We start from the raw sequence: 25,652 nt of genomic DNA, 5'->3' as shown, positions 1-25,652 counted from the left end.
ACAGAGGCAAACTGCGCTTTACAACATCCAGTCCATTTGAACAGAAGGGGTAGCGTCTCCCTTTTTCATGGCAGCATTGGAACAGTCCCGTGTGGTTCTTCCTTGGTCTAAATTCTCACCTATCAATGGGTGTCATTGTGAAGTTGCACCAAACCAAGTCTCAGATTGCATCTGTCCTCTCTCAGAGGACTTAATTAGAGCAGGGGCTTAATCTTGCTCAGCTGTCACCTGGGCTGGTGAGGGGACTTGAAACCAGGAAACTTCACTGGCAGAGAGGAGCAGGGAGCCGGGTCGGTCCTCGACTGGCAGGTGGTCTTGTTCAAAAGCATTAACTGTGTCTGAATCCCGCCCTGACTGTCCCTAAACCTTCTAAATTCTCTCCACAGAAGACAAAACTCATTCCTTTTTTCTTATTGGAATTCTATATGTTTTTCACTGCTGGATGAATTTTATTTTACCATTTAGAGAAAGAGATGCCAGTGCCCTACCTTTTAGTACACGGAAAGGACCTAGCATACGTTTAGTGTCTATCACATAGGGGGCATTTCCTCACTTTTATCCTCATTCCACCTTCACAAAAATTACTCGCGGTACATTCTGATTAAAGTAAGCAGTGAGCCCATTCGATTGTACCTTGTTTTTAAAACTGTTTTAAAAAGTTGGGACATATTTGCTTTACAATGTTGTGTTGGTTTCTGCCGTACAACATCTTGAGTTAGCTATATGCACACACGTCTATCCTCTCTCTCTTGAGCTTCCCTCCCACCCCTCTAGGTCGTCGCAGACACCAGGCGGACTTCCCTGTGCTACGACAGCATCCCACTAGCTGTCTATTTTACACAAGCTAGTGTACGTGTGCCAGTGCTTCTCTCTAAACTTGGCCCACCACCCCTTCCCCTCCTGTGTCCACAGGTCTGTCTCTACATCTGTGTCTCTGTTCCTGCCCTGCAAATAGGTTCACTGGTACCATTTTTCTAGATTCCATATATATTCATTAACATATATTTGTTTTTCTCCTAACTTACTTCACTCTGTATGAAAGACTACAAATGACCCAATTCCATTCCTTTTTATGGCTGAGTAATATCCCGTTGTATATATATGTACCACATGGTCTTTATCCCTTCATTCCTCAATGAATGTTTCAGTTCAGTTCAGTTCGTCACTCATTCGTGTCCGACTCTTTGCGACCCCATGAACCACAGCACGCCAGGCCTCCCTGTCCATCACCCACTCCCGGAGTTTACCCAAACCTGTGTCCATAGAGTCGGTGATGCCATCCAACCATCTCATCCTCTGTCGTCCCCTTCTCCTCCTGCCCTCAGTCTTTCCCAGCATCAGGGTCTTTTCCAATGAGTCAGCTCTTCACATCAGGTGGCCAAACTATTGGAGTTTCAGCCTCAACAGGAAGTTCAGTCCTTCCAATGAACACCCAGAACTGATCTCCTTTAGGATGGACTGGTTGGATCTCCTTGCAGTCCAAGGGACTCTCAAGAGTCTTCTCCAACACCACAGTTCAAAAGCATCAATTCTTCGGTGCTCAGCTTTCTTTATAGTCCAACTCTCATATCCATACATGACCACTGGAAAAACCATAGCCTTGACTAGATGGACCTTTGTTGGCAAAGTAATGTCTCTGCTTTTTAATATGCTGTCTAGGTTGGTCATAACTTTCCTTCCAAGGAGTCTAGGTTGGTCATAACTTTTCTTCTAAGGAGTAAGCATGGCTTCAATCACCATCCACAGTGATTTTGGAGCCCAGAAAAATAAAGTCAGCCACTGTTTCCACTGTTTCCCCATCTATTTGCCATGAAGTGATGGGACCAGATGCCATGATCTTAGTTTTCTGAATGTTGAGCTTTAAGCCAACTTTTTCACTCTCCTCTGTCACTTTCATCCAGAGTTTAGGTTGCTTCCAAGCCCTGTCTATTGTAAATAGTGCTGGAGTGAACATGGGGCTGCATGAGCCTTTTGAAATTATGGTTTTCTCAGGGCATACACCTACGAATGGTATTGCTGAGTCACATGGTGATTTTAATTTTAGTTTTTTAAGGAAACTCCATTCTGTTCTCTATAGTGGTTGTATGAAGGCACTTTTATTTGACATCAGTGTCTTGGGATTTTGTTATACCAGTGTGTGCCAGTGATGGATTGTGGCCCACTGTGGATTGTGAAATTAACACAGCAGGTTCTGAGTAGTGTCTTTCAACTGCTATATAATAGTAAATATGAGGGTGTATCATATACAATTATAGAAAGCACTTTTTGCTAAAACTTTCATTTGAATTACAAAACCATGTACAACTCCCCTTGTCCTTGTTTTTGAAATAAAATGCTGACTCAAGAGTTAACCACTGGGAAATGTGAAGATGTGAGAACAAAGAATAGCTGTTGGGCTGGGGAACTGGTAACAATTTAGGCTATAAATCTGCTACATAACAGAATCACCCAACTCACAGCTCCCTGAAAGATATAGATAAAGGCCTGACACATATTCCTAAATTGGTTTTACAAGAAGCAGATCTCCTCCAGATGAAAATTGCTGACCACAGGAACATAGACCCTAGACTGGTTGAAACCAGAAGATTGATGATGCTTGAAACTTCACCTTGATGCCAATCAATCTGAGAATTATCCATGAGCTGATCACATCCTGCTCCCTGAACACTATAAATCTCCTCACTACCCCATCCAGGGTGGGTCACAGTCTTGAGGGCATTAGCAATAAAAGCTACTCTTTTCTACTTCCTCCAAAACTCTGTCTCTGCATTGGCACCAGTGAACAGAGGCTGAGTTTTGGCAACAGATACATTTGTCGTGTGAGTGTCTGTAACAGCGAAGCCAAACCTGCCTTTGCACTGGATCTATTCCTTTAGCTCTAACCTTTGTGCTCTGTAGCCTTTGCTTAGTCATGCTGGCTCTGCACTTCTTGTAAAAGAATGCTACCTATAGCCTGAAATTCACGGGATTAGCCCATTTTCAAAGTCTTTTCCTTCATATAAAGATAAAAGTCTTTTCCTCCATATAAGGATAAAACAACTGCAAAACAAAGAATAACATTTGCCTTGTTGGAGGTTTATAGAAACATTATGATCAGACCTATGTGGATGGTTGGAAGAACAAAGAATTCACATCCTGTGTCATAATGAGTCTGGCTGGCAACAAGAAATTTGCAACCACCAGCCACGCCACCCTCCCCTTTTAGTATAAGCTTGACTTCTAACACAGGTTAGATGGTTCTTTGGGACTCTAGTCCACCATCTTTTCAGTCTGCTGGCTCTCCCAATAAAACCCCAGGCCTTGCCTCAACACCTCATTTCTCTATTTAATGAGAATGGATGGCTGTGTGGTGAGCAGTATGAACCGGGACTCAGTAATGTGTCAGTATGTGATTGTGTGGTCTTTGTTGTAAAATGTAAGAGACACTTGTGACTGGGACCAGCCAAAGAAGTCTGGTAGACGTTGCTTTAGTCTAAGCTGTCTGCGCTAGTGACATTTGGGGTTGGATCCTTCTTTGTTGTCCTGTCATCAGAGGATAGTTACTTAACATCATCCCCAGGAGCTGCCAGTAGCATAGTGCTCCTGTCCCCAACATGGCTGGGTGAGTTCAGCAGTGGTCTTGGGAAAGTTTTATCAGTGATGACAGTACAGAAACACAGGAGTCATTAAAAAGCAATTATTTGATTGCTTAGACTTAGGGAGGGACAATTTCAGTCCCATTTTTAGTCAACAGACCTCTGGCCAAAAAAAAAAAAAAATTTTTTTTTTAATTCTTGTGAGATTTTGTGGTTGTTGAATCTTTAGCAGAGAAGTCCTTGCACAATAGTTATGTTTCAAAAAAGGTGTGTGAAACTGGTACCCTGTAACTTACAAGGCCTATAAGGTAGAAACAAATTGATACGCCAAGAATACCAGCTTACTTAGCAGAGTAACTACAGATATGGAGGCAACTTGATGACAGCCTCTCCAGCTGAGCACTGCCCACTCACACTGATGGACTAGGATGACTGACAGTCAACTTTAGAAGTCACATGCTGAAAATAAGCCATGCTTGCACAGAGAACTCTTAAAACTTGCATTGAAACTTACACTTACTGTACACTAACCATTTCTGAGCACTCCCCCTGCCCACTTGCTTCTTACTCCTAAGATAAATATGCCACTCAAAAAGGATCAGGAAGACAGATCTTAGCATTGCTTCCTGTCTCCTTGCTTAGCTGCCCTACTATAAAGCCTTTTTTGTTGTTGTTACAAAAGACCATTGCCCCAGTATTTGGTCTTTCTCTTGGGACAAGGAGCTCACTTGCTTGGTTACAAAACTTGAGTTTTCTGTCAAAATAGTTTAAACATTCCAGAAGCCCTTTATTTATTTGTGCATATATTTTCTTCATGGACACCTTGTTTTTGGCTGACACATGATGTATTTCTTCTTTTTAACAAATTTCCTTCAAGCTTCCTCCCCTAAGGCCCCTTCTGCAGTTTCAGGTATCAAGAGAGAATGGCTGGTGGGAAACAAGATAGGAGCCTGATGTGGAACCTGCTTTTAAAGGGTTTAAATTTAGTCAGAAGAACAGGTGTGTCGCAACCTACCATGCACAAAGAGCCCAACGGTGACTTCATTTTAATTGGTTCTGAGCCAAGGATCATGATTCTAGAAGTCAAGCAAGTCAGAGCAAGGGGAGTGAAGCCTGAGAAAGCACAGGCTGCTGTGCCCTGCCTGGGTCGGCTCCACCTTCACAGGAGCATCATCCAGGCTGTGACTTTTCCATCCCTCCCTACCCTACATCAGGGGTGCTCCTCATTTTTGTCTAAAACCTATTCATAGACATTACAAGCGCTTGTTCTTCACTTCTATTTCCAAATCTTCTCCCTTGGGCTTATTTCATTTTTTTTTTTTTCCCCCTGTGAATTCTCTTTTGCCCTGGAAGCTCCAACCTCACTGTGATTTTGCAGGGTCTTTGAGATTCTGAGGCTTCTGTGTATGAGACATTTGTTTTATTCTTTTTAAGTTGGCATTTCTGCTGACTCCCATTATGTTGCATCCTACCTACTGGGGGCCTTCCCTGGTGGCTCAGATGGTAAAGCGTCTGCCTACAATGTGGGAGACCCGTGTTCGATCCCTGGGTCAGAAAAATCCACTGGGGAAGGAAATGGCAACCCACTCCAGTACTCTTGCCTGGAAAAGTTCATGGGCAGAAGAGCCTGGCAGGCTACAGTCCATGGGGTCACAAAGAGTCAGACATGACTGAGCCATTTCACTTTCACCTACTGACTTCATGTACATTTTAGAAACCAGCTCTGTGCTCCACTGATGTACCTAGCTCTTCCCTCAAGACTTCTCGAGGTATAGAGCTAGAAGTCAGCTAGCCACTCCTCCAAGTGTGTGATTGATACACTGTACCCCAGAGAGAGCATGTGTTGGCCAACTATCGAGTTAGTGATGAAGTCTGGATTAGATCTTAGTCCTCCTGACAGACAGACTAGTTTCTTCCTATTGTATCTATTTTGTTATTGAATTTTCACAGCCTGCAGAAATTTCAGTTTCTGTGCCCCCACTAACCTGTGAGCTGTCAGGAAGTAGTGACATCATCATAGTTTTTAACACAAGACATTGCTCAAAATTCAACAAACCTTCTGTGTAACGTGGCATGATTAGACAGCCCAAGAACCACACATGTGTTCTTTAGCATTTCCCTTAGAGGACTTGCAATTTCACAATTCAGTAGTTTAGAACAATTAAATAATAAACTTGGATCATGATCATAAAGTAATCAATCCTGCTTACAAAACCCAACATTGTGCTGTTTAAACACGACTATCAAAACACTAGAACTCTCCCACAAACTGAAAACCTAATGACTGTGCAAAAAAATTGGGCAAGTGCTTTGGCAGGGCAGCCCAGGAGAATATTTAAGTTGGCAAGTAGACAGAATTTGCAAATTATCTGTTGGGCTGGAAACAGGGCAGTTCAAGAGAAGGGCATTATTTTCTTGAATTGCCTGAGAAATAAATCCACACGCACTTGCCTTACTATCCAAATAGCCCTATGCGTTTAGATTCACTTGCAATTTTGAATCTTTTCTTCGTAAGAAACTGTGCCCAGGCTTTGGTCCCTATTATTGAACATGAAGAAGGAGGTGGAGGTGGAGGAGAAGAAGGGAAAGCAGCAAGCTACTCTGTGCTCAGTCATAAACTAACTCATACAAGCAACAAGCTCACAGTGGGCAAATCAGCTTTGGAGGTGCAAATTCAGATTCTGACCCACCACCATTGATGACTGACTTCCAAGCAACCAATCACATATATTTTCTCCTCATTGCTCGAGTAGGATTCCCCAAATGTGTGACTCTGCCAAATTCAAGTCCAGCAAAATTGTGTGATTTCCATATGAATCACACTGATACACCATCTAGTCCAGAGAAGGCAACTCTAACATAAGCTCACAGATCCGTCCCAGCACTGATGTGTTTGCATTTTCAAACTGCTCTTAGTAACACTCTTATTTTCCCCAAATCATCAAATTCTCTGCCCTCACTTTCTAAATTCTTGATTATTATTTTCCTCTAAAGACATGTCCTTGAGGAACTAATAAACAACACTTGAATCATCTCCTGAGCACACCAAGAAAAGGCAATAATGCCAGGTACCCACATAAAATAACAAATTGAAAAATATTTTCCTCCTGAAACAGACATGAGAAACTATATGAAGATGATAAGGTCAGTACCAACCTAATAAAAGTCCTGCTGCCTCTCTGCTCAGTTCCTCGATGCCAATCCTTGGGTGTATGCTAGATGCTTTAATAATTTAACAACCAGCCCCCGCTTTGGTGGGGTGGGTGGGTCCAATAGGGAATAGCCCCACATAGTTGACCAGGCTGGCAGAACATTCCATACATGCCACAAAGAAAATGATAAATCAACAATGTTCCATTTCAAGGTGATCCATAAATGCACACACAGAGATTCTAGATTTATTTGGCTGTCCAGCAGATTGGTGGGGACCATGCTTTCATGAAATGGGATGCCAAGTTTCTGGCAGATGGAAGAATCTTGGAGGGAGAGGGAGAGTGTACATAAGAGGGTGATGGCAGAAATGAGGATATGGTCGAGAGAATAGGGAGAGAGCAATCTAAAGTGGTAAAAAGAACTACATGAGGAGTGGTGTTGCAACCCCAATTGTATACACCCCCAAATAACCTTCCCAGTTTGCCCTCGCTCTGGGTGGGAGGGCTCCCTGCATCACCTGGGTCATTTTCAGACCGTTCTTTTCTTGACTGCACCTTGGCTTTTCTCTCCAGCCCCAGGGTCTTTGCATATACTGTTTCTTCTGCTTGGAACCCCCGATTCCCGTGTGTCCTCTAACATATTAATTTTTTTGTTTGTTTGTTTTTGAAGTTTTTCTAAACATCCCACTATAGTTGATTTACAATGTCATATTAGTTTCAGGTGTACAGCATAGTGGTTCTATATTTTTATAGGTTATACCCTGTTTAAAGTAATTATTATCATATCATAATTTCAACCTTATGTGTTTAATATCTGCTTTCCCCCTGTGAACTGTGAACTCCTTGAGGACAAGACTGCCAAAGGCTTAACTACAGTGCCTGGCACATGAAAGGGACTTCATCAATATACCTAAAATACATCTTTTTCTTTTTGTGGGCTTGCCTCGCAGCTTCTGGAATTTTAGTTCTCTGAACAGGGATTAAACCTGGGCCCTTAGCAGTGACAGCATGGAATCCTAACCACTGGAGCACCAGGGAATTCCCATAATTTATATTTTCCTAATGGAAAAATTCTAACATATATAAATGTAGAAAAGAGTTATAAGGAGCTTTGACATACCCATCACCTTGCTTTAACAATTGTTAGCAATAGTTGGATGCAAACTGCAGGTTTCGTTTTTGTCTAATCAATACATGATTTAATATGTATCTTTTAAGCTTTGGAGAAATTACTTACATTACAGGAAAACTGCAAAAGTGGTACAGAGTTTCCAAATACCCTTTACCCAGTCTCCTCTGACGTTAAATCTCACATGACCACATGACTGTTCATGGTGCAGCCCAGGGAGTGCAGCAGGGCCATGCCCATACCAGGAGCTCACAGATAGCAGGGGAGGCCAGTGGCTTTCAGGATTATTGGAGACTTACTGGGCTCTGGGAGAGGCCCAGAGGGAAACCCAGCTCTCCCTGGGTAGCACTAAGGTGAGGAGCTAAGTGCCATCAGGTGTGAACAGTTGGCCAGGAAAGGAGCGAAGGGGAACTGGAGCACAGATCTGCGTCATTCATGGGATGAAACAGGTTCGTGTCACCTCCTATCCCCAGAACCAGCCCCAAGGCAAGCAACTTGTAGAGCCCTCTACCAAGGCCACAGGGGTAAAGCCTTGTACCAAGGCTACAGATATGGAGCCCTGCACCAAGGTCATCTCCAGAACTGATCGAGCCCCATAGCCACAATTACCATGAGCCTCCTGGATCTACTAAACTGGCCATCTCCCTGGCTGCATTTAAGGTAAAAATACCCACCCTATAGCACCTAACCAATCACCTAATGCCACCCTTCCAACAGGAACTTTCTTTGTCTTGAAGCTATAAAAATTGGCTTCTTGTTGTTGTTCAGTCCCTAAGTCATGTCCAACTCTTCGACCCCGTGGACTGACTACAGCATGCCAGTCTTCTCTGTCCTTTACTGTGTCCCAAAATTTGCTCAAATTCCTGTCCATTAAGTTGGTTATGCTATCTACTATCTCATTCTCTGCCGCCCCCTCTCCTTTTGCCTTCAGTCTTTCCAAGCATCAGGGTCTTTTCCAATGAGTTGGCTTTTCCCACCAGGTGGCCAAAGTATTGAAGCTTTGGATTCAGCAACAGTCCTTCCAATGAATATTCAGGGTTGATTTCCTTTAGGATTGACTGGTGTGACCTCCTTGCAGTCCAAGAGACTCTCAAGAGTCTTCTCCAGCACCACAGTTCGAAAGCATCAGTTCTTTGGTGCTCAGTCTTCTTTGGCTTCCCTGGTGGCTGGCTTCCCTGGTAGCTCAGGTGGTAAGGAATCAGCTTGCATGTAGGAGACCTGGGTTCTATCCAGGTCTGGGTCAGGAAGATCCCCTGCAGAAGAGAATAGCTGCCTACTCCAGTATTCTTGCCTGAAGAATTCCAAAAACAAAGGAGCCTGGCAGCTGCAGTCCATGGAATTACAAAGAGTTGGACAAAACTGAGCAACTAACACTCACCCACTTACAGCCTTCTTTATGGTCCAACTCTCACATCCACACTTGACTGTAGGAAAAACCACGGCTTTGACTATATGGACATTTGTCAGCAAAGTTAATGTCTCTGCTTTTTAATATGGTGTCTAGGTTTGTCATAGCTTTCCTCCCAAGGAGCTCGTGTCTTTTAATTTCATGGATGCAGTCAGCATCTGCAGTGAGTCGAACATGAAAGTGTCAGCTTTCCGTTGAGCCCACTCTTCTAACAGCGTCTCCCACTCTAGTAAACTCTATTCTCCTCTCATTCTGCCTCATGTCTGGAAATTCTTTTCCAACCCATGCACAGGCAACACAACTCACATTCTCTGTGCCTCAGACGTCATCCCTCCCGCTTCTCCCCAAGGCAGACACAGGGCTGGAAACTCACTTGGGGGCAACTTGAGGGTTTGGGGGAAAATCAGCAACCTCACGCCACGGGCAGGTGTCCTGGAGGAGATCTGCCTGGATCTGTCTCTTGGGCATGTGGCCTGAGTATATCTGCTTTCTGGACATGTCCACCCAGCTGTCCTTCCAGTAACTCAGACCCTGACCAAAGCCCAAGCAGAAATCAGGTTCCAAATCTGAGACTGATGCTGTTGATCCACACTGTTGCCCAGGCTGGAAGCTTCCTGTCTTCCTTGACCCTGCTTCCTCTCTCCACATCTCCCCATTTCCCCCTCACTCTCACCAGTCCCTCTCTTCTCTCGGCACCACCCTATCTTCCATGCAGGCTGTCATCATCTCTTGCACAACTTCCATAGCATCCTGCAATGTGTTACCCAACCTGGATTTAGGTCTGCTTGCCCTGCGAACAATAAAGCCAACTCTAGGCTGTGGTTGTTTTTCGTGTTGTTTAGTTGCTAAGTTGTGTCTGACTCTCTTGCGACCCCATGGACTGTAGCCTGCCAGGCTCCTCTGTCCATGGGGTTCTCCAGGCAAGAATACTGGAGTGGATTACCATTTCTTTCTCCAGGGGATCTTCCCAACCCAGGGATAGAACCTACATCTCCTGCGTTGCCAGGAGGATTCTTTAACACTGAGCCATCTGTGAAGTATAGTCATTTTGTTTGTTTTGTTTTGTTTTGTTTTGGGTTTGTTGTTGTTAACAAAGAGCTTTATTTTCATGTTCTGATTTCTTCATGTCCTAGGTTCTGCTAACAACCTTGATTCTTGCACTGTTGAGCATGTCAACAGTCACAAATACATCACCTTGAGGAAGAAACAAGTAGCTTTTTTCTAAAGTCCATTGGACACAGCAGGAAGGTGGCCAGCTTCCTGTCCCCCCCACCCACCCCATTTCTCTCCTTCTCCCGGTGTCTCCATCCCATAGGAAGGATCCAGGTAAGAAGCTGAATCTGAGCACTATTCTCCTGTTAGGCCGTTCTCATTCTTGGATCCATCTTGGGGAGCCAAGAAGGGTAATTCCTTTTCCCTGGTTCTCTAATGGAGAGTCTTAACACCAGCTGATGTTTCAAAATCAAAACTGTTAGGTAGGTAGAACAGGGAAAAGGAGTCCAAAATGGCGGTGGCTACAAGACAAGGAAGGGAAAAGCCCGCGGAAATGAAACAAAGGAAGGTCCGAGGACCGGAGTGAGGACCTCGGGTAAAACAAACAACACTCCTGCTGGCCCAATTTACACAGGACAGGCCCAGGGGGAGATGAACATAGAAACAGAGGAGCCAGAGCCAGCTCTCTCTCTCTCTCCCGCGCGCTGGGGCGCTCCTCTCCTCGTGTCTTTAGATCGACGTGCCCTCACGCCTCGAAGATGGGTTTTCCTGCTATCTTCTAAATAAAATAGAGCTGTGACACTGATTTCTCTAAGCGCTATAACACGGTCCATTGGAGACCTGAGAGCTATAACACGGTCTATCCAAGACCTGGGAGCTGTGACCCGCCGAGGGGGCTTTAATGTCCGTCACTCCAAATCTCTGTTGTGACGAGACAAAGAACCGAGGAACATACACCCGCGTGACCAAACCAAACCGAACACCTGAAAAGCAAGGCTGAAAGTAACTGTCTCCCGTCAGGTCCCATTTTCATTGCCGCATTGTCATCCTGAGAGGTTTCTCCTTACCTGCCATCCTGGTCTGTCTCATCTTTCACACTGGGGAAATTATGTAGGAAGAATTAACCAAAACTAGAAAGTAACAAATTTGAACCCTGTGGAAATTGCCTGAGACTGAACTCTGGGGGGTTGGGGGTGCAGCGAGGGGGTGGTCGGTGGATGCCAGAAAATATAGTGTTTATTGCAGATGCCAAGTAGGGAGAAAAGGCAGCTCATGCTCAAAAACCCTAACTCCCTGAGGTCTTTCGGTTCAGTTCAGTTCAGTCGCTCAGTCGTTTCCAACTCTTTGCGACCCCATGAACCACAGCACGCCAGGCCTCTCTGTCCATCACTAGCTGCTGGAGTTTACCCAAACTCCGGTCTTTCAGGGGAGTGTTATTAAAGGCAATAGTAGGGATATGGATAACAGGGTGCCTGATCAACTCTCATTCCTCTGTACTGATTGGTGGTGAGATAACAGGGTGATATTTCAGGAGTCAATACCATCAACCAGCTTGTCCCAACTGGTCTGATGGGCTTGTTGTCAGCAGTTTCTTTCTGGTGGGAGTCAGGTTTCTATAAAAACAATTCAAGAATGTGCATCAGATTTTGTTATCTGTGTCCTTCTGGGTGGAACTAGAGGTTCTGTGACTCTGCTCTATCGCTGATCTACTGTTTCAATTTATCACCAGTTCTCCTGGCCCAACTACAACTCTTTGTTGCTACACGTTCACATCCTTTTCAGAGATCAGTCCTTGAGGCTGACTTTCTGAGAACTCAGAGGCAGCCTAAGGGACTAAAGCAAAGTCTTTTACTGCAAGGAGTTGGAGCGACAGGGGGTGAAGTGGGATCATACACCTGAGAGGGTCCCAAAGGGTCCTGCTTGGCTTCATATACTGTCTAGGCTTGTGTCCTGTGGTCCTTCATTCTACCCTCCTTGCAGCAGCCAAGGGGATCTCTCTAAGAAGCAGATTTAATCCTATCAGTTTCTGGCTTAAAACCCTTCCCTGAGCCTCTTCTGGCTGCTGAGATGTCTGTGACCAGCCTGGAGGCCCATTTGGAGGGAGCATGTGAGCAGGCCCAAACCTGTTCTGCAGCCTGAGGGGCAGGGACACGGCCCATTGATTGCCTGAGCTGCTGCATGGGGCACACCCAAGGACCTGGGGCAAGGGCAGGCTGGGGGCTGGCCTGGAGATGCCCTGTGACACCCTGTGCTTTCCTCTTGGGCTCTTTATGTGTCTGGGCTATGCCCAGGGCTCACAAAGTTGTTTAGCAGCAGTGGGGGAGCAAAAGGGTCAAGATCAGACTCTCACACAGAGTTTAGAAAGCCCCTTCCCAGAGCCCCCCACTGTTGTCCAGCCTCATTTCAGCCACTCTTCCACCCTCACCCCTACACTCTCACGTTAATACTTTTCCCCCGCTCTCTTTGCACTCCTGCCTTTGCATGGGCTCTTGGTTCTTAGAAGTCTCTCTTTATATCTGCCTTCCTTCTGCCTCCTCTTTCCTGGCTACCCTCCTCCTCACTACTGAGGCCTGCTAAAGTGTCACTGCCTGCTGGAAGCTTTCTCTGACACAGTCACACAGACCAGGGCTGGGTAAGCGCTTGACTTCTTGTCATGGTGGTGGTTTATAGGCCCAGCCTTTGGAGACAGACTGCCCGGGTAAACTCACTGTGGCACTTGATGCTATGTGGCTTGGGGTGAATTACCTTCTCTTTCTGTAATTCAATTTCTCCATCTGTTAAATGGGAATGCAAGACTTAAGTCTGTTGTGAGAATGATGTGCAAAGTGCTTAGGTCAGAGCAGTAAAAAAGCATGATATGTATGTCTTAATCATTACATTTCTACTCCTATCACATTGCTTCCTAAATGCCAAAACTTCAACCCCATTAGATTATAGGAGGTATGTGAGGATATCTGAAAGCATATACATGTTATTGATCAACGATGGTTATCTTTGGGTTGTGAAATCAGATGTGTATGTGACCACATTATGTCGCTTTTTCAAAAGTGTTATGCATTAAGCCTATACTGTGTTTGACATTTAGAAAAAGGTGATAAAATATTTTAGACAGGCGATTATTAAAAAGAATCAAAATACTCAATTATTTCTACACTATGGTTACAAATATGTGTACAGAAGCGAAGACACAAAGGAGCAGAACAAGAAAACTAATATGTATTGGGGTATAAGATTGTGAGTAAATTAATTTTCTTTTAGAATGTCCTGGAATTTTAGTATACTATCATTTCTTTATAAATTAATTAAAATCAGGAGAACAGACAGGAAGCAAAAGGGAACTTTCTCTACAAACAGAAGAGAAGAAGGGAGAGACACATCAAGTGAAGAAACTGCACATCGTGAGAGCTGTGAGTTAAGTTTTATCTGGGGCAAAATGAAAACCATAGTCCAGGAGACAGTCTATCAGAGATCTCTGACAAACTGCTCTGAAGAGGTAAAGGGGGGAGGTCAGGATGTATGTAATTTTAGTGAGGAGAGCAAGGAGAGGCGGCCCCTTCAGCTAAACGTCCAATGGCTGCCTAATCCCACCAAGCAATTTACCAGCCCCGCCCTCTAACGTGCCCCCTACCCCACAGTACTCCAAAATAGTCAAGGGGCCAAAAAAATCCCCCACCAGCCAATGGGCAGAAATTTCGCTACTCCTGTACATGGACACACCTCACATTATCATCAATAAAGTAACTTTTGGTGGTCATTGGACTCATTAGCTGCTCATAGATATTCCATGAACACATACATCTAATGATAACAGACAGAATTATGGGCAGGACATGCACAGTAGAGCACCTTGTTTTATAACCTGCAACTATCAATCAAGACTGTCAGTCAATGACCCCCTGGATTATGAAAATGACCTTGCCTTAAAAACTCTGTACCTTAGCTTTCCAGGACCATTTTCTCTCTCGGTGTGGCCCAGTTTTCTCTTGAGATGTTCTCTCTGTTCTTTCTTTCAGTATTGTCAGTAAACTTTCGTGCAGTAGGTAAGACCTTAGATTCTTCTTCTTTGTATCCTTACTAAGAACTGAGGCCCAAGGAAGGAGTTGTCCCCAAACTCTCCTCCATTAACAGAAGCAGCACTCACTTTACCTTGGCACAGATCCGCACAGTCCAGCGTCGTCCTGTGTCATGGAGCCTGGCACAGCTTTTCAGAACAGCATACCATATCCTGAGTGCATTAGTGCTGGGCAGAACGTACATAGCATGGGCCCCATTCCCACCCAATCCTGGGCTCAGGCTTTAGCTTGGCTTTGCATTGCCTTGTATTAGCTTAGCATGTCCTTGTAGCTCACCAGTTATGGTAACTGTACATGAAGAAGTGTGGGGCTTTGAGTTCTAGGCAAAAAATTGTCTCAATCACTAAGGAAACTTGGAAAGTGGCTTACCATCTCTGAACCTAATCCTTCATCAGTAAGACTACTGCGATGTTTCAAAAGATAATATGTGTTAAATGCTTGGCATACAATTACTCACAATTGCCCATCATCACGATCATCTGCCTTTTGTGTTGACAGAGGGGAGCTATATGTACAAGTAGCATCTTAACCGCAAAAGTCTCTGCCTCCAGGGCTCAAGCGGTAGTGTTGGAGAGGGCGATGGAGTGGGGTGTTTGAAAGGCTGGGAGAGACTTTCCAGGAGAATTTCACAAAAAGAGGGGCAGAGCCAAGGCAAAGAGGAGGTTATCAGAAACGCAATCGAAGGCAAGTCCACCCTCAGGGCATTCCTCGGAGCAGTGCTCCTCCAGCTGTGCTTGTGAAAGAATTCCCCAAGGACTATAAAAGCACAGATTGCTGGGCCTCCTTGAGCAGAGGTTCTTTTTTAGCTGACTCAGGAATGGGGAGCCAAGGATGTGTATTTCTGTCCAGTCATTGGAGAAGGAAAGCTGTGACATTCCCAGGAGGGGGACTTCTTCCCCTTAAAGACACAGGCCAAGGCAAAGCAAACAACTGTCCAGTCTCCTGGCTTCTGCCCAGTATGTAAAGAGCAACCAGTTTTTTCGTTTTACAACATGGGTTAGAAATTCCAAATTCATTTCAATAAAGTAGTCTAGAAAGAACGTCTATTTCAATATCTCTCCCTTCTGCTACACGGCTCTACTGTGGAAATAAACAATTTGAATCTCTCCAGTCATCAAATTGGTGTCTCTGTGAAAGCCAGATGGCGATGGTGTTAGGTTGAGAAGAACCACACCAGATTTGGACCCCTGGCAGGGCACCCCTCCCTCCTTGGGACAAAGTGCTTGGAAGTATGCAGAGCATGAAAGAGGTCACAGAAGGTAAAAGAGGCCTACAGGCATAAATGGAACAAGCTGACCCAGAGTGGAACGCAAACCTATAGGTCAAAATGTCTGTGTTAAGAGAAATTGGGCAAGCTGGAAACCAAAAGCCAAAGTCAAAATCTTGACTGAAGAAAAGCAAGTAGATTTGATATTTTAATCCAAGCTCTTCTTTCTTATTGTCTTGAAAAATTGTTTCCTTAATTGGAACCCAGACCCCTAAGCTGGCATCTGCAACATTAAGAGCAGGACTGGCCTTGCTACTGATTTGACTTTAAAATCAAATTAAACTGCAGAAGCAACACACTTCATAAAATTGGTACTCCTCTTTACCTTTGTAATTATTCAGATATTATTAAATATATATACAACTTGTATGAAGTGAAGTGAAGTGAAGTCGCTTAGTCGTGTCCAACTCTTTGCGACCCTGTGGACTGTAGCCTGCCAGGCTCCTCTGTCCATGGGATTTTCCAGGCAAGAGTACTGGAGTGGGTTGCCATTTCCTTCTCCAGTGGATCTTCCCAACCCAGGGATCGAACCCAGTTCTCCCGCACTGTAAGCAAATGCTTTTACCATCTGAACCATCAGTACAACTTGTATAATATACCTAATAAAAATAAAGATTAAATATATATATACATCAATTTGGGAAAAAATACTGCAGAAAAGTTCGATTTCCTCTCACCAAGTTGCCCATCTGAATAGAATGGGCCTTCTTGCCTCTGCTGACCTCTAGCAGTACCAGCGATCGTGGTTAAAAGGAACAGAAAAAGCAGGTGGAAATAGAAGAGGGAAAAAAGGACATGCTTCTTGTGGAATGTGTTCAGTTCAGTTCAGTTCAGTCGCTCAGTCGTGACGGACTCTTTGTGACCCCATGAATCGCAGCACGCCAGGCCTCCCTGTTCATCACCAACTCCCGGAGTTCATTCAGACTCACGTCTATCGAGTCAGTGATGCCATCCAGCCATCTCATCCTCTGTCATCTCCTTCTCCTCCTGCCCCCAATCCCTCCCAGAATCAGAGTCTTTTCCAATGAGTCAACTCTTCGCATGAGGTGGCCAAAGTACTGGAGTTTCAGCTTTAGCATCAGTCCTTCCAAAGAACACCCAGGACTGATCTCCTTCAGAATGGACTGGTTGGATCTCCTTGCAGTCCAAGGGACTCTCAAGAGTCTTCTCCAACACCACAGTTCAAAAGCATCAATTCTTTGGCGCTCAGCCTTCTTCACAGTCCAACTCTCACATCCATACATGACCACAGGAAAAACCATAGCCTTGACTAGACGGACTTTTGTTGGCAAAGTAATGTCTCTGCTTTTGAATATGCTATCTAGGTTGGTCATAACTTTGAATGTGTAAATTGCCCCAAATATGTGCTAGCTAGAAATGCAGTTTAGACCACTGACACGAAAACTTATTGATTGGTGATAGTTAAATACGATTTCTTCTTAAACAAATGGTTGCCATAGTTGCAAAAATTACAACTATGTCCTTAACATATTACCTGGGAAGCTACTTGAATAAAGAATCTCAACCTGAAAAAAAAAAAGGAAGAAGAAGAAGAATCTCAGCCTAAATTTGCAACTTAGGAACTGCCAAAATCAGAACTGAAGGCAGACCAGTAGCAGATGCTATGTGGAGGCGGCATTGGTTTGTATCATAAGTGCTGTTCACATCCTGTTTTGGAGTTGAAACTGGAGAAGGGTATGGACCCAAGGACAACAGTTATCAAAAGCAACCAAGGCTGCCAGGGAGATGGGGCGGCGGAGGCATTCTGTTCCAGGCACTATCTCCACAGCACTGAGAGGACCAAGGTCCTCATTCTACAGCTAAGGAGATAGAGGCTCAGAAAGATAAAACGTGCTTGTCATCCAGCTGGCAGAGCCAGATCCCTGTTCTTTCTGATGCCAAAATCTGTGCTAGAGTCTCCACATGCCTCTCACCCTCACGGAAGAAAGGAAGCAGACCATGAACTGGGGTTTGAAACTTGTACCAAGGCCACCACCACTGGGAGAAAGAGAGGGTCTCAGACATAAAACAAGCAGAGACAGAGTGGGAAGGTGGACAGGGCAGCCCGGGGCTTCGACTCCTGAGTAGATAAAACACAGGACATGGGCAACATTTGGGACCTATTTGTACCAAAAAAACTATTCATTGCTAATCTGAAATGCAGATTGAACTGGCCATTTGGATTTTTATTGGCTAAATCTGCAACCCTATTCCTGAGTATCTTTTGTGTCTGGTTAGTTTGAGTCAGAGACAGAGTCTTGAAACTGTCCTCAATAAGCAAATGTTTATATATGTTTATATGTGTGATATATGTTTATATGGCTCCTATATGGTATAGACAGCAGATAGGGGGTGAAAGGAGATAAAACATTCTCAAACCTGCTGAGGGTCACATTCTATGACCCAGTCTTGGGGAGCTAAGAGTGTGTTTGTTTGCAAAGATGAGTAAGAATACAAGGCCGTGTCTAAAATGTCAGTGGGCACATAGATATGTGGGATCTTGTTAAGACGCAGGTTAAATTCAGCAGGTCTGGGGCTGGGCTTGAGACTCTACATTTCAGCTCCCAGGGGATGACCACGCTGCTGGCCTAGGGCTGCACTTCAGTGATATGCGTGAGCCATGTGGATAGTTCAAGAGCACGCTGCAGATGAGTCATTCATACCGCGATGAGCAGGGGGCAGTGGGGGCCCATGGCTGAAGTCTCAAGAATCAGTGCTTCAGACCCATCTGCTGTGTTCTGCCACAATTACAGTCAAGCTGTTGGTCTTAATCATTCACTTTTGGCAACAGACACACACAGCACCGTTCAGCCAGAATTGTTGACCCAGGGATGTTATCTCTTTTCTGTCAGCGATTTCTGCAGTGGTCAAACAGCACTTGTGGACTGGTGGTGCAGAACATTTATGTTCCCACAGATACCTGTGTTAAAAGATGCAGAGAACTCGTTTCATCTTTCTGCCTCTAGAGTAAAGGGACCCCTTTCCCACAGTCCCACTTTTCAATGCTTAATTCTTTTTGAGTTACAGGGAGCAGGACTGAACTGTGGGGCCAGACCTACAGAAGCTGCTAAGGGTCAGACCCTCCTGCAGGAGGTCCAGGCGGGCATTTGGGAACAGAGAGGCTTCCCTGCCCAGGGCCAGCCATGAGGCTGCCATGGATAATGCGTCTCTGTTGTTTTTGCCCTCCCACCTCATATTTGGCCAACTTGGAGGCAAATGTCATCTTCAGTTCTTTATTCCTTCCAGGTTTGGAAGGAGAGAAAAACTGAAATTTATGAAGGGTCACTAGCCTGAATTCACCATTGCATTCACACGCTTGTCCAATTTTTAATTTTTGTTAAATTCATTTCATTTGTGTGAATAAGCATCTATCTTCAGAGTTTATAGACAAACCAGACGCTGCAAGGGTATCTTCTTACTTTTCTTAATATGGATGCCCTGATTAAACGGAAGATGATTTTGGAAACTGTTCAGATAATCTTTCATGTGAAAAAGGCTTTGTAATTCCATTTCCCGGGAGAGACTGGGGCTGGCCCTCCCTTTTGGCAGATGTGTCCCTGGAGGCATCATCTGCTTCACTGAACTCCGGCATTCCTTCCAAACCCTGACTCTTCTGTCTGCTTGTTTCACACCTGAGTACCTAAAGCCATTCTCTATGACGCCTTCTGGAAATAATAAATGCAGCTAAATTGTAGTTGTAAATTCGACCACAAAGACCTGAAAGGAAAAACAGTCCAATTAAACTAGATTATCAGATTCTTTTGCAATTGTAAAGGGACAACAAAGGCATTTAGACTATTGGGAAAGAGCAGCTACTTCTAGGTGTACATGACAGCTCTGTGAATAGGTGATCCAGCTTGAAGCGGAACTTGGGGGGCATTCTCCACACCCCATTCACTATACTGGTTCCCTGTTACTCACAGTCTAATGCCAATGCAGGTACTTCCCAATCCTTGCGCTTCCTCTGCTACTGAGATCGACAACAAGCATTCCTGGGCTGGGCAGATCAAGATTCTTTTCAGCCTCTTATTTGCCCTATGACTGTGGAAAATTACTTTAACTTCTCTGGGACCTACCTTCTAAGACAGTTGTTAAGAGGTGGAAACTGTCTAGAACAGAGCTAGAAACACAGCAGGCACTCAAAGACAGTAGCTATTATGCTTATTGTGTCCTTGTAAATAGCAGAGGCAATGGAGAGAGAATTCAAGAGAAAACAGAAAGCAGGGATAAGTGAGGTAAGCCAAATGCCCCTATATCCTCTGAAAAGGCTACTGTCTCAAGCAAATAGAAATCTAGCCAGAAGCTGACCTCTGTTTACCAGGCAGGAACTGGGGATACCCCAAAGGAGAACAAGCCACATAACCTCCCCCCGAGGACTCCCACAATTATTATTTTAAGCAGATAAGGAGGGAAGCATTCCCAGAAAAAAGAGCCAAACATGTTTTTCTTGGCATAAGAGATGCCATCTTGGGCTGAAACCATTTTGTGGTCCAAGCTTAGCCACAATGATTGCCCTTGAACAGGTTTCCTTGATTAATAATCTTAGGGGACCTAAATGCAGAAACACAGGAACAGCAGACAAGAAACAATAATTCAGTGATAAGACACAGTCCCAGTTCCTTCTTAAGGGATACATATTACACTTTGATACATTTCTTATAGTTCTGCAAGAACTAAGGCCTCCACCCGGGTGGAAGATGATATAATAACCACCTGCTGAGAGCCCAGACTGGTTGGAACCTAAGAAATGATGATGGTGACTTTTGTGTGTGTGGCCATGCTGTAGGGCATGTGATCTTAGCTCCCCAACCAGGAACTGAACCCATACCCCCTGCCTTGGCAGTGTGGAATCTTAACTATTGGACCCGTCTTAACTTATCCGTCTTAACTAATAATGGTCTTAACTATTCCCAACATTGCGAAGTCCTGATGTTGATATTTTCTGACCCTCATGACTTCTATCAGCTAAAGCCTGGTCTCTGGCAACCTCTGCCCAGTTTTACGCTGAATGATCTTCTGCTCAAGCCCCTTCATGAACATGTGTGCACCCTTAGCTTAAAACGTCCATAATATTGCAGTTCAGGGACACACTGCTTTGGGAAAGATCCCTAGTGTTCTTCTTACTGGGAGACACTGCAAGTAATAAATTCTTCTTTTTCCCGGGCTTTCACTTGATTGTGTCCTTTGGTTTGACACCCACCAAGAAGGGAACAGCAGATGACCAATCTGTTGTGATTGTCTGAGCATGGGTTGGAAAAGAATTTCCAGATGCAGTATTTGAGAAGGGAGTGAGTTTATTAAGAGCAAGAAGCAGAGATAATGAAAGCACTGCAAATGCAGTGGAGGCAGGGAAACCTGACGCATGGGCTATGTGTGTGTGCGGCAAGTCCCTTCAATCGTGTCTGAGTTTTTGTGACTCCACTAACTGCAGCCTGCCAGGCTCTTCTGTCCACGGAATTTCCTAGGCAAGAATACTGGAGTGGGTAGCCATGCCCTTCTCCAGGGGATCTTCCCCACCCAGGGATCAAATCTGGGTCTCCTGCTTTGCAAGCAGATGCTTTACCATCTAAGCCACCAAGGAAGCCCAGGGAAGCTAGAAGGGTGGCATTAGAAGATTGGTTAGGGCGCTATGGGGTGAATACCAGGGTGGGTATTCTTATCTAATTTGGGGTCAGGAAACCTGCTGGTGATGGTCAGGAGGATTTTGGCATTGATTACAATGGGGTTCAATCAGGTTTGAAGATGACTTTGGTTCTGGGCTTTGCATCTATGGGCTCTGCCTCTTGGTACAAGGCCTTGCACCTGTGACCTCAGTATGGGACTCCACAAAATCTGACTCTAGGTGGGCTCTATTCCTTTAACTCTAACCCTTGTGTTCTATAGCCTGTGCTTAGTCATGCTGGCTCTGAACCGTCTATAAAAGAATGTTGCCTGTAACCTGAAGTACGCAGGACAGCCCATTCTCAAGGCTCTGACCTTTAAAGTATGATGCTTTTCCATTCGCAGAGATAAAAAATTTATAGAACAGAGAACAACATTTGTCTCCTTGGAGATTTATGGTAACACTGTGACCAGACCTACATAGACAGCTGCAAGAACAAAGGCTTTTACCTCCCTCTTGGGGTCTGGTCGGCACCAAGGAAGTTGCAATCACCAGCCACACTCCCATCCCCCTTGAGTATAAAAGAACCCTGAATTTTAACTTGGATAAGATGGTTCTTTGGGAACTAGTCCACCATCTTCTGGTCTGCTGGCTTTCCAAACAAAGTCCCCGTTCCTGGCCCCAACACCTCATCTCTCGATTTATTGGCCTGTTGTGTGGTGAGCAATAGGAACTTTGACACATAACAGTAACACCATCACCATTACTAGGAAAATGGATCAGCTCTCTCTTCCTGCTGCTGAAATTCAGCCTCTGTTCACCAGTGCCAAACAGAAATGCAGAGTCAGAGTTCTGGCTGAGATAGAAAAGAGTAGCTTTTATTGCTTTGCCAGACAAAGGGGGCCACAGTTGGCTAACACCCTTAAGACTGCTGTGTGACCCACCTTGGAGGGGGAAGTGAGTTTTACAGTGTTCAAGGATCAGGGAGTAATCAGCTCATGGATAATTCTTGGATCGACTGGCCGCAAGGTAAAGTTTCAAGCATCATCAATTTTCTGATTTCAACCAGTTTTGGGTCTACATTCTTGTGGTCAGCAGTTTTCACCTGGAGGGGTCTGCTTCCTATAAAACAATTTAGGAATGTGTGTCAGGCCTTTATCTAATCTTTCAGGGAGCTGTGAGTTTGGGGATTCTGCTATGTGGCAGAATTATAGTCCAAATTGTTACCAGTTCCCTAGTCTAACAGCTATTCTTTGTTTCTACATCTTCCCATTTCCCAATCATTAACTCTTGGCTCAGCATTTTACTTCAAAAGACAAGGACACAGGGGCTTGTCACAGTTTCATTCCCAACCTGGGCCACAGATCTGGAGGACCTGCTTATTAGAATGCCCTCACCAGAGGCTGAGCCAAGCAAGGAGGTCCCTGCAGGCCTGGACTCAATGTTATCAGAGACCACGCTGAGAAATGAGATGGGATAATCGCTCCCTAACAGTATCTGGATCTGTTTTATAATGTGTTTGTGCTTGTGTTTTATGTCATTTGTTGTTAACTTTGGAAGAAAAAGTGTCTTGGCCCTGGCAGGAGCAAGCCTGGCTTCTCACCCTCAACCCAGTCCGAGGTCTGGGAATCTTGGTCCTTGGGCTTCTCAGGGCCTCAATTTCCTCACCTGGGCAGACGCAAATGATCATATGTCTCTTGGAAGGTTGCTGAAAAGATGGAATCATTAATGGATATAGAGCTCCTGGAAGAGAGCCTGGTCTGCAGAAAACGCCCGGTAGATGTTCTTTTTTCTCATGACCTTCGTCTAGAGCAACCTCTAATCTCGAAGCAGCATAGTTGGAGCCTAAGGGACCCTTGATCCCTGATACATCCGTACCTATTTCCTGATCCTGAAATCCCTTTTTGATCAGATAACGCTTTTACCACAGTTAAATATGAGGCATAAAGGACACACTGCAGAGAGAGGTTGTGTAAATCTGAGAACTAATTGTGAAGGGGAAAAGGGCTGAAGTTGGAGAATCCAGGAAGAACAGGATCCTAGCTGGCTTCTTCGACATGGATGGCTGTGTGCACAGGGTCCTGCAACCCGGGGTCGGTGTCAGCTCCATGGTTCCTGAAACCCTGCTGCATCCTGCGTCAAGTGCCCCTGGGGGGGTCACACAGCAGGAGAGAAGCTAACCTTTGTTAAAAACAAACAAGACAGAATTTCCCCTGATAGTCCAGTGGTTAAGACTCTGTGCTCCCAATGAAGGGGGCGTGGGTTCGATCCCTGGTTGGGGAAACTAAGATCCCATATGTGGCACTGTGCAGCCAAGCACAGATAAATAAATAATAAAAACAACCCCCCTCTCCCACCCCCACAAAAGAACAGGAAAGAAAACAAGACAGCTTTGAAAAGAAGTGACATTTTGACACATGCTGCAACATGGAGGAACCTTGGGAACATTATGCAAAGTGAAAGAGACCCCAAAGGACAAATAATGTATGATTCCAGCTGCTACTGAACCAAACTTGGATCTGCTCGCTTTTGAGCAGTAAAGCCAATCTACTGACACTGGGTTGCAGGGGAAGAAAAGTGCAGTGCTTATTTTAAGGCACCGGAGGAGTCTAGGATAACTCATGCTCTAAAGGCCTGAACTCCCCAGTGGGTTTCAGGGAGGCTTTTTTTTTTTTTTTTAATTATTTGGCTGTGCTGGGTCTTCGCTGCAGCACACTGCCTCTCAGTGGTTAAGACTCTGTGCTCCCAATGCAGGGCACTGGGGTTCGGTTCCTGCTCAGGGAAGTAGATCCTAAAGTGAGGCATTTTTAAAGGCCAGGTGGGAAAGGGGAGTCCCAAGGTGTGTGATCAACTCACATACAATTTTCAGATTGACTAATGGTAAGATATAGGGTTGTGTCACAGGGATTAACATTATCAACCCTCAGCCTCCAGTAAGTTTCAGGATCAAGCGCTCATGGTCATAAGTAGTTAACGTCTTCCATTTGATGAAGGTTTTAGCATCTGTAAAACAACTCAGGAAAAAAATGCATCAGAAACTGTTAGTTAGGTACTTCAGACAGGAATTAAGCAGAGAACCTGGGGGAGGGGGTGTCTGTCCAGGGAAGTCCCTATAGGGTCCTATTCTGTTACACACTCCATGACAACCCACTCCAATACTCTTGCCTGGGAAATCCCATGGACGGAGGAGCCTGGTACGCTGTGGTTCATGGGGTAGCTAGGGATCGGACACAACTGAACGACTTCACTTTCATTTTTTACTTTCATGCATTGGAAAAGGAAATGGCAACCCACTGCAGTGTTCTTGCCTGGAGAATCCCAGGGACGGGGGAGCCTGGTGAGCTGCCGTCTATGGGGTCACACAGAGTCGGACAAGACTGAAGCGACTTAGCATTAGCAGCAGCAGCAGTGAGGTACCTAGAATAGGAAAACTCATGGAGACAGAAAACATGATAGTGTTTTCTATTAATAATGCTATTAATTTCTATTAATAATTCTAATAATACTCCAGGGCTGGGGTGAGGGAGATGGGGAGTTATTAATGGGTATACAGTTTCAGTTTGAGATGATTAAAATTTTCTGGGAATGGATAATGGGGATAGTTCTGATTCTCTGTATGCTGAGGCCCAAACAAATAAACAAAAATAGGCTTTCATTGCAATAGGGGAAATTCATAGCCACCCAAAGGAGACATTCTCATTTGTCAAAATTCCAGACTTCTGAAACGGGAGAGCGAGGTTGGTACCAGGATCTCCAACCAGCATTCCCTGGGGGAGAGAACAGGGACTCACAAGGCCCTGCCCTTTGTCTCTTGGGGCAGGCTGAGTCCATGACCTTCACGTGCCCTTCTCTTTCTGTCCGAAGCTAAGACTCACAGGTGTGGGAAAGAAGAGGTAGGATCTTGAATGTTTCTCAGGGGGTCATTGTGATCTCCAAGGCTCACTTGCTTGGGCACCCAGAGTTACCCTACTAGCTTGTGTAGCAGGCCCTGGGCCCAAAGAGAGCCCTGCAGAGAAGGAATTATAACAAAGACATGAAGTTACACTTAATGGGATCATCATGCAATGAAAATTGCTCTGGCATCAAGGCTGAGCTTTTGTCAGTGCCTTTGGGGTACTTGCCAGGTTGGGCTCAAGCCTAGGGCTTGAGTTCAAAACCCATGAAGCAAAACAAGGCAAAACCAGCTTGGAGCCATGGGAACCCAGCCATGCGATGCTCTGCTTCTCAAGGCAGGTGCCAGGGCAAGGAGTGAGGACCCAGGAAGTAGTTGTTTTTAAAAACAATCTAATGAGGAAAGGATTTTATCTTTCAGTGTAAAAACCTTCCAAATAGATTTACTTACCAAGACCATGCAATGATCATTAAAAGAAACTGGGTTATAGGTTTGAATATTCCCCAAGTAATTTCTTTTTCTTTTTCCTTAATTTCTGTCAGGTCAGACTCTTGGCTTTGG

The sequence above is a fragment of the Budorcas taxicolor genome, chromosome 11, assembly GCF_023091745.1.
Source record: "Budorcas taxicolor isolate Tak-1 chromosome 11, Takin1.1, whole genome shotgun sequence".
Taxonomy (NCBI): Eukaryota; Metazoa; Chordata; class Mammalia; order Artiodactyla; family Bovidae; genus Budorcas; species Budorcas taxicolor.
The sequence above is the reverse complement of the archived record's forward strand: the minus strand, read 5'-3'. Positions refer to the sequence as shown.